A 13,082-nucleotide genomic window follows, 5' to 3' on the forward strand; every position below is an offset into this window, starting at 1 on the left:
GCAGTTGGTATTCCTGCACAAGCCCGTGTTTAATGTGTAACTGCCTGAATTTTCATTGTTGTATGTCTGTTATTGTTCAGTGCTGTATTGAGTAGAATGTCATGTCATACAGTTTGCAAATTTTGAGATGGCAGAGTTAGAGGAGCAACACGTCTACATTAAATGTTTTGTGAAACTCAAGTAAACCTTTACAGATATAGACAAAATGATGCAGGAAGCCTACAGTGATGAGTACTTATGCCGTACTCAGTATTGTGAATGGTTCACATGGTTTAAAAATGACCGGACAGAACTTAGACATGACTATCGTTCAGGATACCCTTTGATGTCTACTGATGACGCTCATGTCAGGAACATCAATGAAATTGTACATGTCAATCAAAGACTGACAGAGATTGCAGAAGAACATAAGATTTAAGTTGGATCATATCATGAAATCCTGACACAGCATATTGGAATGCATCACGTTGTCGCGTAGTTTGTCCCACGGCTCATCAGTCAAGACCACAAAGACCTCTGCCTCTCAATCTGTGAAGAGCTTTTGGATCGTGCAAATGAGAACAAGATGTTCCTCAAGAGAATCACAACTGGTGATGAGATGTGGGTCTATGGTTATGATGTTCAATCTCCACAATGAGTCAGGAAAGATTCTCCATGACCAAAAAACTTCTTGTCCGGTTAGGTCAAATGTCAAAGCCATGCTGATAGTTTTCTTTGACTTTGAAGGATTAGTTCATCACGAATTCATGCCAAGGGACAAACTGTTAGTCGATGGTACTATTGGGACGTATTGCAATGCCTACGAGAAAATGTGAGAAGGAAACGACCTGAAATGTTGAGAGACAATTCGTGGCTCTTGCATCATGATAACACACCCGTACATTCATCCTTGTTGGTGAATGACTATTGCACAAAAAATGAAATCACTGTCCTTCCTCATCCTCTGTAATCTCCAGATATGGACCTTATTTACTTTTTTTTTATTTCCAAAGTTGAAAACCCCACTGAAAGAACGAAGATTTGCAATGGTAGACAAGATAAAAGAAAATTCACAGATGGCGCTTGGTGAGATCCGGCAAGAGGCATACCAAGATTGCTTCTGGAAGTGGAAATGGCACTGAGAGTGATGTACCAATTGTAGAGGGGAGTGTTTTGAAGCAGACCATGCACAATATGTAAAAGGTAAGTGTAGAAAAATTTTGTGGAGAAAGTTCCCAATTTTTTGGACAAACCTCATATCATATACCTAATATCACAGATACAATGGACAAACTGGATCAATGTAAGTATTTTAGAACAATGGATCTGAAATGTGGTTCCAACCAGTTGGATGTAGTGTCAGAGGACAGGCTGAAGACATAAATTACCAATATCAGCAGATGACTTTTGACTTAAAGAATATACCAGCCACATTTCAGTGATCATTGTATGTGTTTTGAGAGGGTTAAAACCATACTAGTGTATGCTCTATTTAGACAACACTGTTCTTACTAGAGATCTGAAAGAGCAGTTGCAGCAGCTGGAAGAACTGTTTAAAAGGTTACGTTCAGTGCACTTAACACTACATACTGGAAAGTTTCATTTTGTGTTGGCAGTAGTGAGCTATCTAGGGAATTTAATTCACCATGACAGCATACAGAAAAACTCAAGGTTGGTATGTGCCGTCCATGGTTTCAATCTGTGAAAAACCTGCTTTCATTTTTAGGTTTATGTAATTATTATATGTGTCACACATACTGCGCAGATCCTCCCCTCCTCTCTTAGTTCATCCCCTCCTTCCCCCATTCCATCCATCTCTCCTGCCACCATGTGCAAGTTTCAACCCTAAATGTCAAGGAAGAAATTAAAAATAAAATATTTTGGGAGAAAATAAGCTGCAAACTGATTGAGAGGAGAAATATTACCAGAAATTTAGTTGCACTTACACGTAAGACATAGTTATATGTCAAACATTTGTTCTAACATATATAACACATTGGCACCTAACGTACCAGTACCATGTTTTGTCTTATTCATTCTCAGATGTCCCTTAAAAGCATCCAAAGCAAGCATGGTTCAGTTAGCAAGCAATGCCTCAGGTCTCCGATTACAAACAGTGGGCAGTCGCTCAATAATCTGTTGCATTGTCATCTAGCCCTTTACTTGGCAAGAAATCACTAAGCCCTTAGGAAAGTTTTCTTTGGGCATAATTTTTCTCTTCGCAATGATGTAAGGGGGTAACTTTTCCCTATCAGCTATAACATCACAGTTATTAATATTTTTTCATTCCAGTTCCTCTTAATGGGATACTTTTTGCCCCTTCATGTCTACTGTCATATTATTCAACATGCCAAAAAAATACTGGCATTCTGGCATTATTCTCAATTTGACAAAAAGGGTACAAGGGGCGCTTTCACAACTGGATGATGTACCACTGGTAGTCAATCAGTTTCTCCTACAAATATTCTGGCATTCTCTGTGCTCGCATATTATTTTGTCACAGAACATGGCCATTTCTCCACATAGACCAATGAGACCAGTCAAAGTTAGCGCAGAATTCTTCTTGTGGCACATTTAACACTCTTCTGTTTTAGAAGGCTTTCCTTGGATTATTTCTTAACAGGTAGGCATCCCATCTTTCCTCTGATCTTGCACAATGGAAAGAACCTTAGTTTCAAGTTATAGATATTTGCTGCAGTTTGGTCCCCTGAATGATTTTCTCATTGAAACTGCCTTCTTCCATTTTTCTCCTGAAGCAACCCAACATCACACATTAGATTCACCCAGTCCATACTTTCTCCAGGGCTCTCTGTTGGTTGAGGTTTTGGCATAAAACACAATTGTGTTTTAAGCTTGCATCGTAACTGTGCCAAATTCCTTGGCTTGATGCTTTTCACTCTACGTGATTGTTCATATTAGCATAAATCAGGCTGTTTTACCATTATCCAACTGAAAATAAATTATGAGCTAACAATACAATACTGGCAGACCTATACAGCATTAATGCCAATAAAATATTGTTAAAAAGTTTGCACTGTTGCACAATAAAATGCCTTGCTGCCAGTTTTGGTTACAGATCATAGTTGTATTGCTGCAAATGAGCATAATTTTATAACAGCAAGGGTATGTAAATAGACAATGTAGTGAATATAAGCTGCACCTTAACTTTTCGAGTGCGAAATTTGGATAAAAAGTTCACCTTATTTTTGGGCCAATACAGTATCATACATAACCAGTCAATTAACACATTTGTTGAAGGCTGTGAAATTTCAGCCTGTGGCTGACCGTCAATCTACATTCAAGGGATTGAAAATGGCACTAAATAAATAGCCCTGTGTTAATATTTCGGTGATAGGAGCAACCAAGTGGAGCGATGCACTGCGAGTCAGGAAGTAGATGCCAATGAGCACACCGTAGTGCATCAAGGCAGTTAAGTTGAATAGAATCACTCAACTACGGAGAAGGCGTTGTTGAGCTTTATCAGTGGAACTAGAACCTTCCACCCTCAGGCGAACAGGAGAACTGAGGGCATTCACCATATCATCAGTAAAATGTTGAGTTATATCTGAAAAAGTCACCACAAGGACTGCGACAATTATCTAGCATGTCAGCATAAGGCCTTCCTGTATGTGGTGGTAGATGGTAGGGAGATGCTATCACCTTTTGAAATTATTAAACCCACAACTAGGAAAAATGAGGAATCAATACAAAATTCTGCCAGAACATTAAAGGGTGTGAGGAAGCGGCTAAAGAAGGCAAATACTAAATCCCTCAAAAGGGAGAAAAGAAGTTACCTGAGTATATGACTAGCCAATGGGTCATGTTGGAAAGACCCTATACACCACAGGCAAAACAAAGAAATTTCTTACCCATTACCAGGAGCCATAATGAAGTCATAGAGATGGCAATGCCTGTAAATGTGAAGTTTCAGCATGAACTTCAACTGTCCACTTAGAAAGCATCAAATCATTCAAGGGTACCCTGGGCACATTACTACAAGTGTCAGTGCCATGTTGTTGTTGTTGTTGTTGTTGTGGTCTTCAGTCCTGAGACTGGTTTGATGCAGCTCTCCATGCTACTCTATCCTGTGCAAGCTTTTTCATCTCCCAGTACCTACTGCAACCTACATCCTTCTGAATCTGCTTAGTGTATTCATCTCTTGGTCTCCCTCTACGATTTTTACCCTCCACGCTGCCCTCCAATACTAAATTGGTGATCCCTTGATGCCTCAGAACATGTCCTACCAACCGATCCCTTTTTCTGGTCAAGTTGTGCCACAAACTTCTCTTCTCCCCAATCCTATTCAATACTTCCTCATTAGTTATGTGATCTACCCATCTAATCTTCAGCATTCTTCTGTAGCACCACATTTCGAAAGCTTCTATTCTCTTCTTGTCCAAACTATTTATTGTCCATGTTTCACTTCCATACATGGCTACACTCCATACGAATACTTTCAGAAATGACTTCCTGACACTTAAATCAATACTGGATGTTAACAAATTTCTCTTCTTCAGAAACGCTTTCCTTGCCATTGCCAGCCTACATTTTATATCCTCTCTACTTCGACCATCATCAGTTATTTTGCTCCCCAAATAGCAAAACTCCTTTACTACTTTAAGTGCCTCATTTCCTAATCTAATTCCCTCAGCATCACCCGACTTAATTAGACTACATTCCATTATCCTTGTTTTGCTTTTGTTGATGTTCATCTTATATCCTCCTTTCAAGACACTGTCCATTCCATTCAACTGCTCTTCCAAGTCCTTTGCTGTCTCTGACAAAATTACAATGTCATCGGCGAACCTCAAAGTTTTTATTTCTTCTCCATTAATTTTAATACCTACTCCGAATTTTTCTTTTGTTTCCTTTACTGCTTGCTCAATATACAGATTGAACAACATCGGGGAGAGGCTACAACCCTGTCTCACTCCCTTCCCAACCACTGCTTCCCTTTCATATCCCTCGACTCTTATAACTGCCATCTGGTTTCTGTACAAGTTGTAAATTGCCTTTCGCTCCCTGTATTTTACCCCTGCCACCTTTAGAATTTGAAAGAGAGTATTCCAGTCAACATTGTCAAAAGCTTTCTCTAAGTCTACAAATGCTAGAAACGTAGGTTTGCCTTTCCTTAACCTTTCTTCTAAGATAAGTCGTAAGGTCAGTATTGCCTCACGTGTTCCAATGTTTCTACGGTATCCAAACTGATCTTCCCCGAGGTTGGCTTCAACTAGGTTTTCCATTCGTCTGTAAAGAATTCGTGTTAGTATTTTGCAGCTGTGACTTATTAAGCTGATAGTTCGGTAATTTTCACATCTGTCAACACCTGCTTTCTTTGGGATTGGAATTATTATATTCTTCTTGAAGTCTGGGGGTATTTCGCCTGTTTCATACATCTTGCTCATCAGATGGTAGAGTTTTGTCAGGACTGGCTCTCCCACGGCCGTCAGTAGTTCCAATGGAATATTGTCTACTCCGGGGGCCTTGTTTCGACTCAGGTCTTTCAGTGCTCTGTCAAACCCTTCACGCAGTATCATATCTCCCATTTCATCTTCATCTACATCCTCTTCCATTTCCATAATATTGTCCTCAAGTACATCGCCCTTGTATAGACCCTCTATATACTCCTTCCACCTTTCTGCTTTCCCTTCTTTGCTTAGAACTGGGTTTCCATCTGAGCTCTTGATGTTCATACAAGTCGTTCTCTTATCTCCAAAGGTCTCTTTAATTTTCCTGTAGGCGGTATCTATCTTATCCCTAGTGAGATAGGCCTCTACATCCTTACATTTGTCCTCTAGCCATCCCTGCTTAGCCATTTTGCACTTTCTGTCGATCTCATTTTTGAGACGTTTGTATTCCTTTTTGCCTGTTTCACTTACTGCATTTTTATATTTTCTCCTTTCATCAATTAAATTCAATATTTCTTCTGTTACCCAAGGATTTCTACTAGCCCTCGTCTTTTTACCTACTCGATGCTCTGCTGCCTTCACTACTTCATCCCTCAAAGCTACCCATTCTTCTTCTACTGTATTTATTTCCCCCATTCCTGTCAATTGCTCCCTTATGCTCTCCCTGAATCTCTGTACAACCTCTGGTTCTTTTAGTTTATCCAGGTCGCATCTCCTTAAATTCCCACCTTTTTGCAGTTTCTTCAGATTTAATCTACAGGTCATAACCAATAGATTGTGGTCAGAGTCCACATCTGCCCCTGGAAATGTCTTACAATTTAAAACCTGGTTCCTAAATCTCTGTCTTACCATTATATAATCTATCTGATACCTTTTAGTATCTCCAGGGTTCTTCCATGTATACAACCTTCTTTCATGATTCTTAAACCAAGTGTTAGTTATGATTATGTTGTGCTCTGTGCAAAATTCGACCAGGCGGCTTCCTCTTTCATTTCTGTCCCCCAATCTGTATTCACCTACTATGTTTCCTTCTCTCCCTTTTCCTACACTCGAATTCCAGTCACCCATGACTATTAAATTTTCGTCTCCCTTCACAATCTGAATAATTTCTTTTATTTCATCATACATTTCTTCAATTTCCTCGGCATCTGCAGAGCTAGTTGGCATATAAACTTGTACTACTGTAGTAGGCGTGGGCTTCGTATCTATCTTGGCCACAATAATGCGTTCACTATGCTGTTTGTAGTAGCTTACCCGCATTCCTATTTTCCTATTCATTATTAAACCTACTCCTGCATTACCCCTATTTTATTTTGTGTTTATAATCCTGTAGTCACCTGGCCAGAAGTCTTGTTCCTCCTGCCACCGAACTTCACTAATTCCCACTATATCTAACTTCAACCTATCCATTTCCCTTTTTAAATTTTCTAACCTACCTGCCCGATTAAGGGATCTGACATTCCACACTCCAATCCGTAGAACACCAGTTTTCTTTCTCCTGATAACGACATCCTCTTGAGTAGTCCCCGCCCGGAGATCCGAATGGGGGACTATTTTACCTCCGGAATATTTTACCCAAGAGGACGCCATCATCATGTAATCATACAGTAAAGCTGCATGTCCTCGGGAAAAATTACGGCTGTAGTTTCCCCTTGCTTTCAGCCGTTCGCAGTACCAGCACAGCAAGGCCGTTTTGGTTAATGCTACAAGGCCAGATCAGTCAATCATCCAGACTGTTGCCCTTGCAACTACTGAAAAGGCTGCTGCCCCTCTTCAGGAACCACACGTTTGTCTGGCCTCTCAACAGATACCCCTCCATTGTGGTTGCACCTACGGTACGGCTATCTGTATCGCTGAGGCACGAAAAAAAGCAAAAAAGTAAAAAAAGAGAATCAAGGAGTCAGAAGCTAGTACGCAGAATGGACAAGCAGTGTCGTATGCATTTGGGTTGCACCAGTGAGTTTAGGGTTTTACAATACATAGAACAGCTTTGTGGTAAACATGTAAAACCTATTTCATTATACTAGTTTAATGGAGCTATTATAATTTGTTAGTATGGGGTAATTTCTTTTACAATTGTTGCTACAATTTCTTGTGATGGGATTGACAGACAGTATGGCGTGTAATTGGAATGCTACGGTAATGGGGTGCTCTGTATGATTATGTATAAGCATTCTTGAGGAAGGGGGAGAGAGAGTAAAAAACAATTCCTTTCCCTCATGGGAAGGCTACCATACAAGACAACAACAATGTGTGCAGTAATTTCGATGACACTACAGTTCTTCAGAGGAGTAATAGTGGACACAGTATAGGATGAGCAACTCCATGAATGAGTGCTTTTTTCCAGGCCAGAGGACGCTGTGTTCTGCTGTGGATGATGAGACTAGTAAGGAATGAGATTTGGAGGCTGAAAGAGGCATTCCCAAGATTGCATCTTAAAGCCAGACAGAAGGGAGTATTAAGAGAGATTCAACGGAAGTATTACGGTTTGCGGCTCTCCTACAAATGGCTATGAGTGCAGTTGCACCAAGTAACAGATTCAGCACCACACTTATTACTGTGTCAAAAGATGGGGGCAGCTAAACACAGGTGGGAAATTATTGAATACAATATTCATAAAGGCGGATACCAATGATACGAGGGAATTTAGGTGCATGTAGGGACAAGTGTAAAAATAATGAACAGCAACAAGGCAGATATGGACTGGTATCTCACACAATTGATAAATCTAGAGCAAGGCATATTGAACAATACTAAGACAGCATGGGAATTAACTACTGAACTAATGGGATATATGAGGAAAACCACGGGCAGTCAGTCAAGATCTGGACACAATACAAACCCAACTAAGTTTACTAGATGTGAGACTTGCCATAACAAGACTTCTTTCACTTGTGGATAGCATACAGAATGCAAGAGCGGAAGTGACATCATTACAAGAAGCGGTCCACTATGCCGTATATGGACAACTGAGTCCTACACTGTTACTACCAAGGCAGTTCTTAGCTGGTCTGCAAAGGGTGCAGAAGGAACTAACAGTAGATCTACAGTATATGGTGAAACTTACAGAACAGAGCTCGTCATTCATTGCTTTACTACATGTCAACAGTTGAAGTCAACACCTGCAGAGACAGACTTCATACATAAATCTGATTCCCATTAGCAAGTGGTGATGCACATTACAAGTTTTTTACGATCCATCCCTATCCAGAAATATGAGAAAATATATGCAGGTGAAGACAATGGACATATTGTTAATCTCTACGGAAGCTATGTGCTGATGTTGATGCATGAGCTCTGGTTATGCTAAAATGAACGAATTACCATGCCCAGCCTATAAGGTAGAGATTGACATGCAAGCATGCGAGATACAGTTATTCTTATGTAAAACAGATGCCAAAGAAATATTCTGATGCTGCTCTTGTAATTCTGAAGGGTTGGTATGCAGTGGATTTACTCTGTGTTTGCTCTGAAGAAGTCACACCCATGCCTGAGGGAGGACTCGACCCTCTGACGGGGCAGCCGCACAGACCGAGTGGGACATTAATTAATGCTACAACCTGTGTTATAGCAGGGACTACACATTCAAGCTCCCAGCTACTATCACTGGGACAACTATAATGTATCTGACAGAGCCTTCATTGTACTGACTGGAGAAATCAATAGATGTATTCCTGACTCAAAATCTACCTTATTTAAATAACATCCTAATACCACACCTCCTCCATTCACTGGATGAACTAATAGCCATACGGAAAGGTTGTATTACTGCTGAGCAAATTTTGTCGCATGTGCTGTAGTACCATGAGGAACAGCGCAATAGGATTATGACCATAAGTGTCTCAATATCTGGTACCACTGTGGTTCTGACCCTGCTTTGTGTAATCTGTGTCTACTTCAAGTGGAAAACCACCAGTGCTATCCAGCTTCCAGTGCACCAGTTGCCAACAGACTCTGCTAACCACAGAAAATAACATTTAGTTAAGCAACAGCCAATGAATAATGTGGCTTATGCTAAGAATTAGAGTACGAGTGTAAGAGGAAAAATGTTTTATAAATTAAGATAGAAATAAAAGATATGTTAAGGTATTTGCTGCCCAGAAATAAACAGGTCACAATCCAGAGACCAGACCTCCTCAGAGGTGCACCAGCAGGCACCTACAATAGAGGCAATAGCCTCCCGTCAGCTGAAATCCTGTCTCTGTATCACTGTTAAAAGGAATGTTTTATTAATGGCTTGCTGATCAGTTCCAGTCACCACAACCTCTTCAGCCCACATCCAGACAAGGAAATGGCACCATTTCCTGACCTACAAATGGCCAATTCCTCCACCACTGTTTGGGGTCAACTTCCAGTTCCAACAAATAGTCCTTCCCTTCAGTGCTAATGGAGAGAGAAAATGTGTACATTATTTTCATCAAACTAGTCTTGCGTTTCTTCTTTCTGAAGCCAAGAATCTTATCTATGGTTCTACACTGATATTTGACAAAGTGATCAATTTTTTGATCCGTCCAGCAGTCATCAGTGTACTGTGCATCATTTGTAATGAGGACATCTTGCTCATTTCTTTGCCATATTTTGAAACATCTGCATCTACATCTACATGGATACTCTGGCAAATCACATTTAAGTCCTGGTAGAGGGTTCATCGTACCACCTTCACAATTCTCTTTTATTCCAATCATGTATAGCGTGTGGAAAAAACGAACACCTATATCTTTCCATGCAAACTCTGATTTCCCTTATTTTATTATGATGATCATTTCTCCCTATATTGGTCAGCAACAGCAATATTTGGAGGAGAAAGTTGATGATTCAAATTTCATGAGAAGATTCTGCCGCAATAAAAAACACCTTTATTTCAATGATGCCCACCCCAAATACTGTATCATTTCAGTGACACACTCCTCCTCATTTCACGATGATACAAAATGTGCTGTCTTTTTTTGAACTTTTTTGGTGTACTCCGTCAATCCTACATGGTAAGGGTCTCACACCATACAGCAGTATTCTAAAAGAGGACGGAGAAGCTTAGTGTAGGCAGTCTCTTAAGTAGATCCGTTACATTTTCTAAGAGCCCCGCCAATAAAACGCAGTCTTTGATTAGCCTCCCTGCAACATTTTCTGTGTATTCTTTCTAATTTAAGTTGTTTGTGAGTGTAATTTCTAGGTATTTGGTTGAATTTACAGCCTTTAGATTTGACTGATTTATCGTGTAACTGCAGTTTAACTGATTTCTCTTAGCACTCATGTGGATGACCTCACACTTTTTGTTATTTAGGGATCAATTGCCAATTTTTGCACCATACAGATATCTTTTCTAAATCATTTTGCAATTTGTTTTGATCTTCTGATAATTTACTAGTCAATAAATGACAGTGTCATCTGCAAACAACCTAAGACGGCTGCTCCCATATCATTATATAGATAAAGAATAGCAAAGGGTCTATAACACTACCTTGAGAAATGCCAGAAATCACTCCTGTTTTACTTGATGACCTTCCATCAGTTACTATGACTTGTGACCTCTCTGACAGGGAATCATGAATTCAGTTACATAACTGAGAAGATAATCCGTAAGCATGCAATTTCACTACAAGCCACTTGTGTGGTACAGTGTCAAAAGCCTTCTGGAAATCCAGAAATACAGAATCAATTTGAAATCCCTTGTCAATAGCACTCAACAGTTTGGGTGAGTAAAGAGCTAGTTGTGTTTCAAAAGAATGATGCTTTCTAAATCTGTGTTGACTGTGTGTTAATAGACCATTTTCTTCGAAGAAATTTATAATGTTCAAACACAACGTATGTTCCAAAATACTGCAGCAAATCAACATTAATGATATGGGCCTGTAATTTAGTGGGTTCTACTGCTACCTTTCTTGAATACTGGTGTGACCTATACAACTTTCCAGCCTTTGGGTACGGATCATTTGTCGAGTGAACGGCTGTATATGATTGTTAAGTATGGAGCTACTGTATTAGCATACGCTGAGAGGAATCTAACTGGTATACAATCTGGACCAGAAGACTTGCTTTTGTTAAGTGATTTAAGTTGCTTCACCACTCCAAGGACATCTATGTTACTCATGTTGGCAGCTGTTCTTGATTCAAATTCTGGAATATTTACTTCGTCTTCTTTGGTGAAGGAATTTCGGAAGGTTGTGCTAAGTAACTCTGCTTTGGCAGCACTGTCTTCGATAGTATCTCCACTGCTACCACGCAGAGAAGGCACTGATTGTGACTTCACATATGACCAGAATCTCTTTGGATTTTCAGTCAGGTTTCGAGACAAAGTTTCATTGTGGAAAGTATTAAGCATCTTGCATTGAATTCTGCACTAAATAATTAATTAGATGTAGACTAAACCTGGTGTTAACAATGAATAGCTCCGAGAGCACATTCTGGACACAAACAGAAAAGATGTAATCTTTCAGCACTGCAGTTCCTTACTCCTTGTTCGCCCATGTGATTCCCCACTGTCTTTCTCTGCTCTTACTATTAACAGAATCTTTACTGTTCTTTGATGTGGGACATATGAAGAAATAAGTTCCCTGAAGTAGTTTCCAGACAGATGTATTTCTTTATGGCTTCCTGTACAAAAAAAAAAACTGTGTAAATTTACCATCTTCAACAAATCTTTTCTTCACCTAACCTTGCTTCTCTCCGAGCAGCAATATTAATCTTAAAGCGTGCTAACTTCAGTGTTACACAAGAGTTTTTGTTCATTCTTGTCTATTGTAGTTGTTACTCAGATTCAATACTATCTTTATGTTCCATGGTTTGATGTCATTCCAATTAAATTTTTTTGCTTTTCAACCACGCAGTGGGATGACGAAATGTGATTTCTGATATTAGTTGACATTTCCTAGAGCCTGTCCCATACAAGGGAAATAGATCTGCTTGGATTCAGATGCTGTATTGGACCACAGCGCAGCCAACATGGACTCTAGAGGAGGCAACCATCACACATCTGCCACCAAATGTGTAGATCCAGAGGAAATATCCCAGTTTTACACACAGCCATCAGTCACCCTTCCTCGAAAAACATCAAATAAAGGAAAAAACAAAAAGCAGGTAAAATTGTTAAGGGTTTTATTGAGTTTAAGATGGATCCAAGGTTGCCTTAAGATGATCAACACACTGTGACTTTGGAACCACTGACCATTCAAAGATAGAATCAGTCTCCAAAACAGTAACAGATTGGTAACAAATCAAGTACACTTGAGTTATGCCTTCATAGCCAGTCCATCTAGCATGACCTCATTTACCCCTGCAGCTGCTGAGAACCAAAGCGAAGCCAACCAAGTCTTCCGTCTGCATAGACATTGGGCATTTCTTACTTTGTCACAGTTAATCCCTCTATGCCCATTGGGTACCATTCCTGTATACCTACAGGAGGCCCCTTATTAGTCTCCGAGATATGTTATGTTGAAGTTGAGACTCCGTTCCCCAGACTCTGAATTAGGATTACGTCCAATACCTCTTAATTTAGAGCCAAACTCACATGCAATCTGACTGGGCCCTGTAATCTGTAGTTCACGTACTAAAATGTCACTTAACTACAGTTATTTCAGTTTTGATGGTTTTTGCCTTGGAAATTAAACATAGCTATACCTACTGCGTGAAATTCATCTACAGTAAAATGGCACCCGTGATTTTCCTCAGTTCACATGTTTCCTCTCCCAGATTTTCAGC

At 39.9% G+C, this 13,082-nt stretch overlaps 1 protein-coding gene across 3 annotated transcripts in view; it reads right to left on the reverse strand.

Annotated features, from left to right (window-relative positions):
* The window catches only part of LOC124787742 (N-acetylneuraminate 9-O-acetyltransferase), a 254,809-nt gene that overhangs the window by 110,238 nt on the left and 131,489 nt on the right, over positions 1 to 13,082 (reverse strand). The window lies entirely within an intron of this gene.

The sequence above is a fragment of the Schistocerca piceifrons genome, chromosome 3 (genome assembly GCF_021461385.2).
Source record: "Schistocerca piceifrons isolate TAMUIC-IGC-003096 chromosome 3, iqSchPice1.1, whole genome shotgun sequence".
NCBI classification, from domain to species: Eukaryota; Metazoa; Arthropoda; class Insecta; order Orthoptera; family Acrididae; genus Schistocerca; species Schistocerca piceifrons.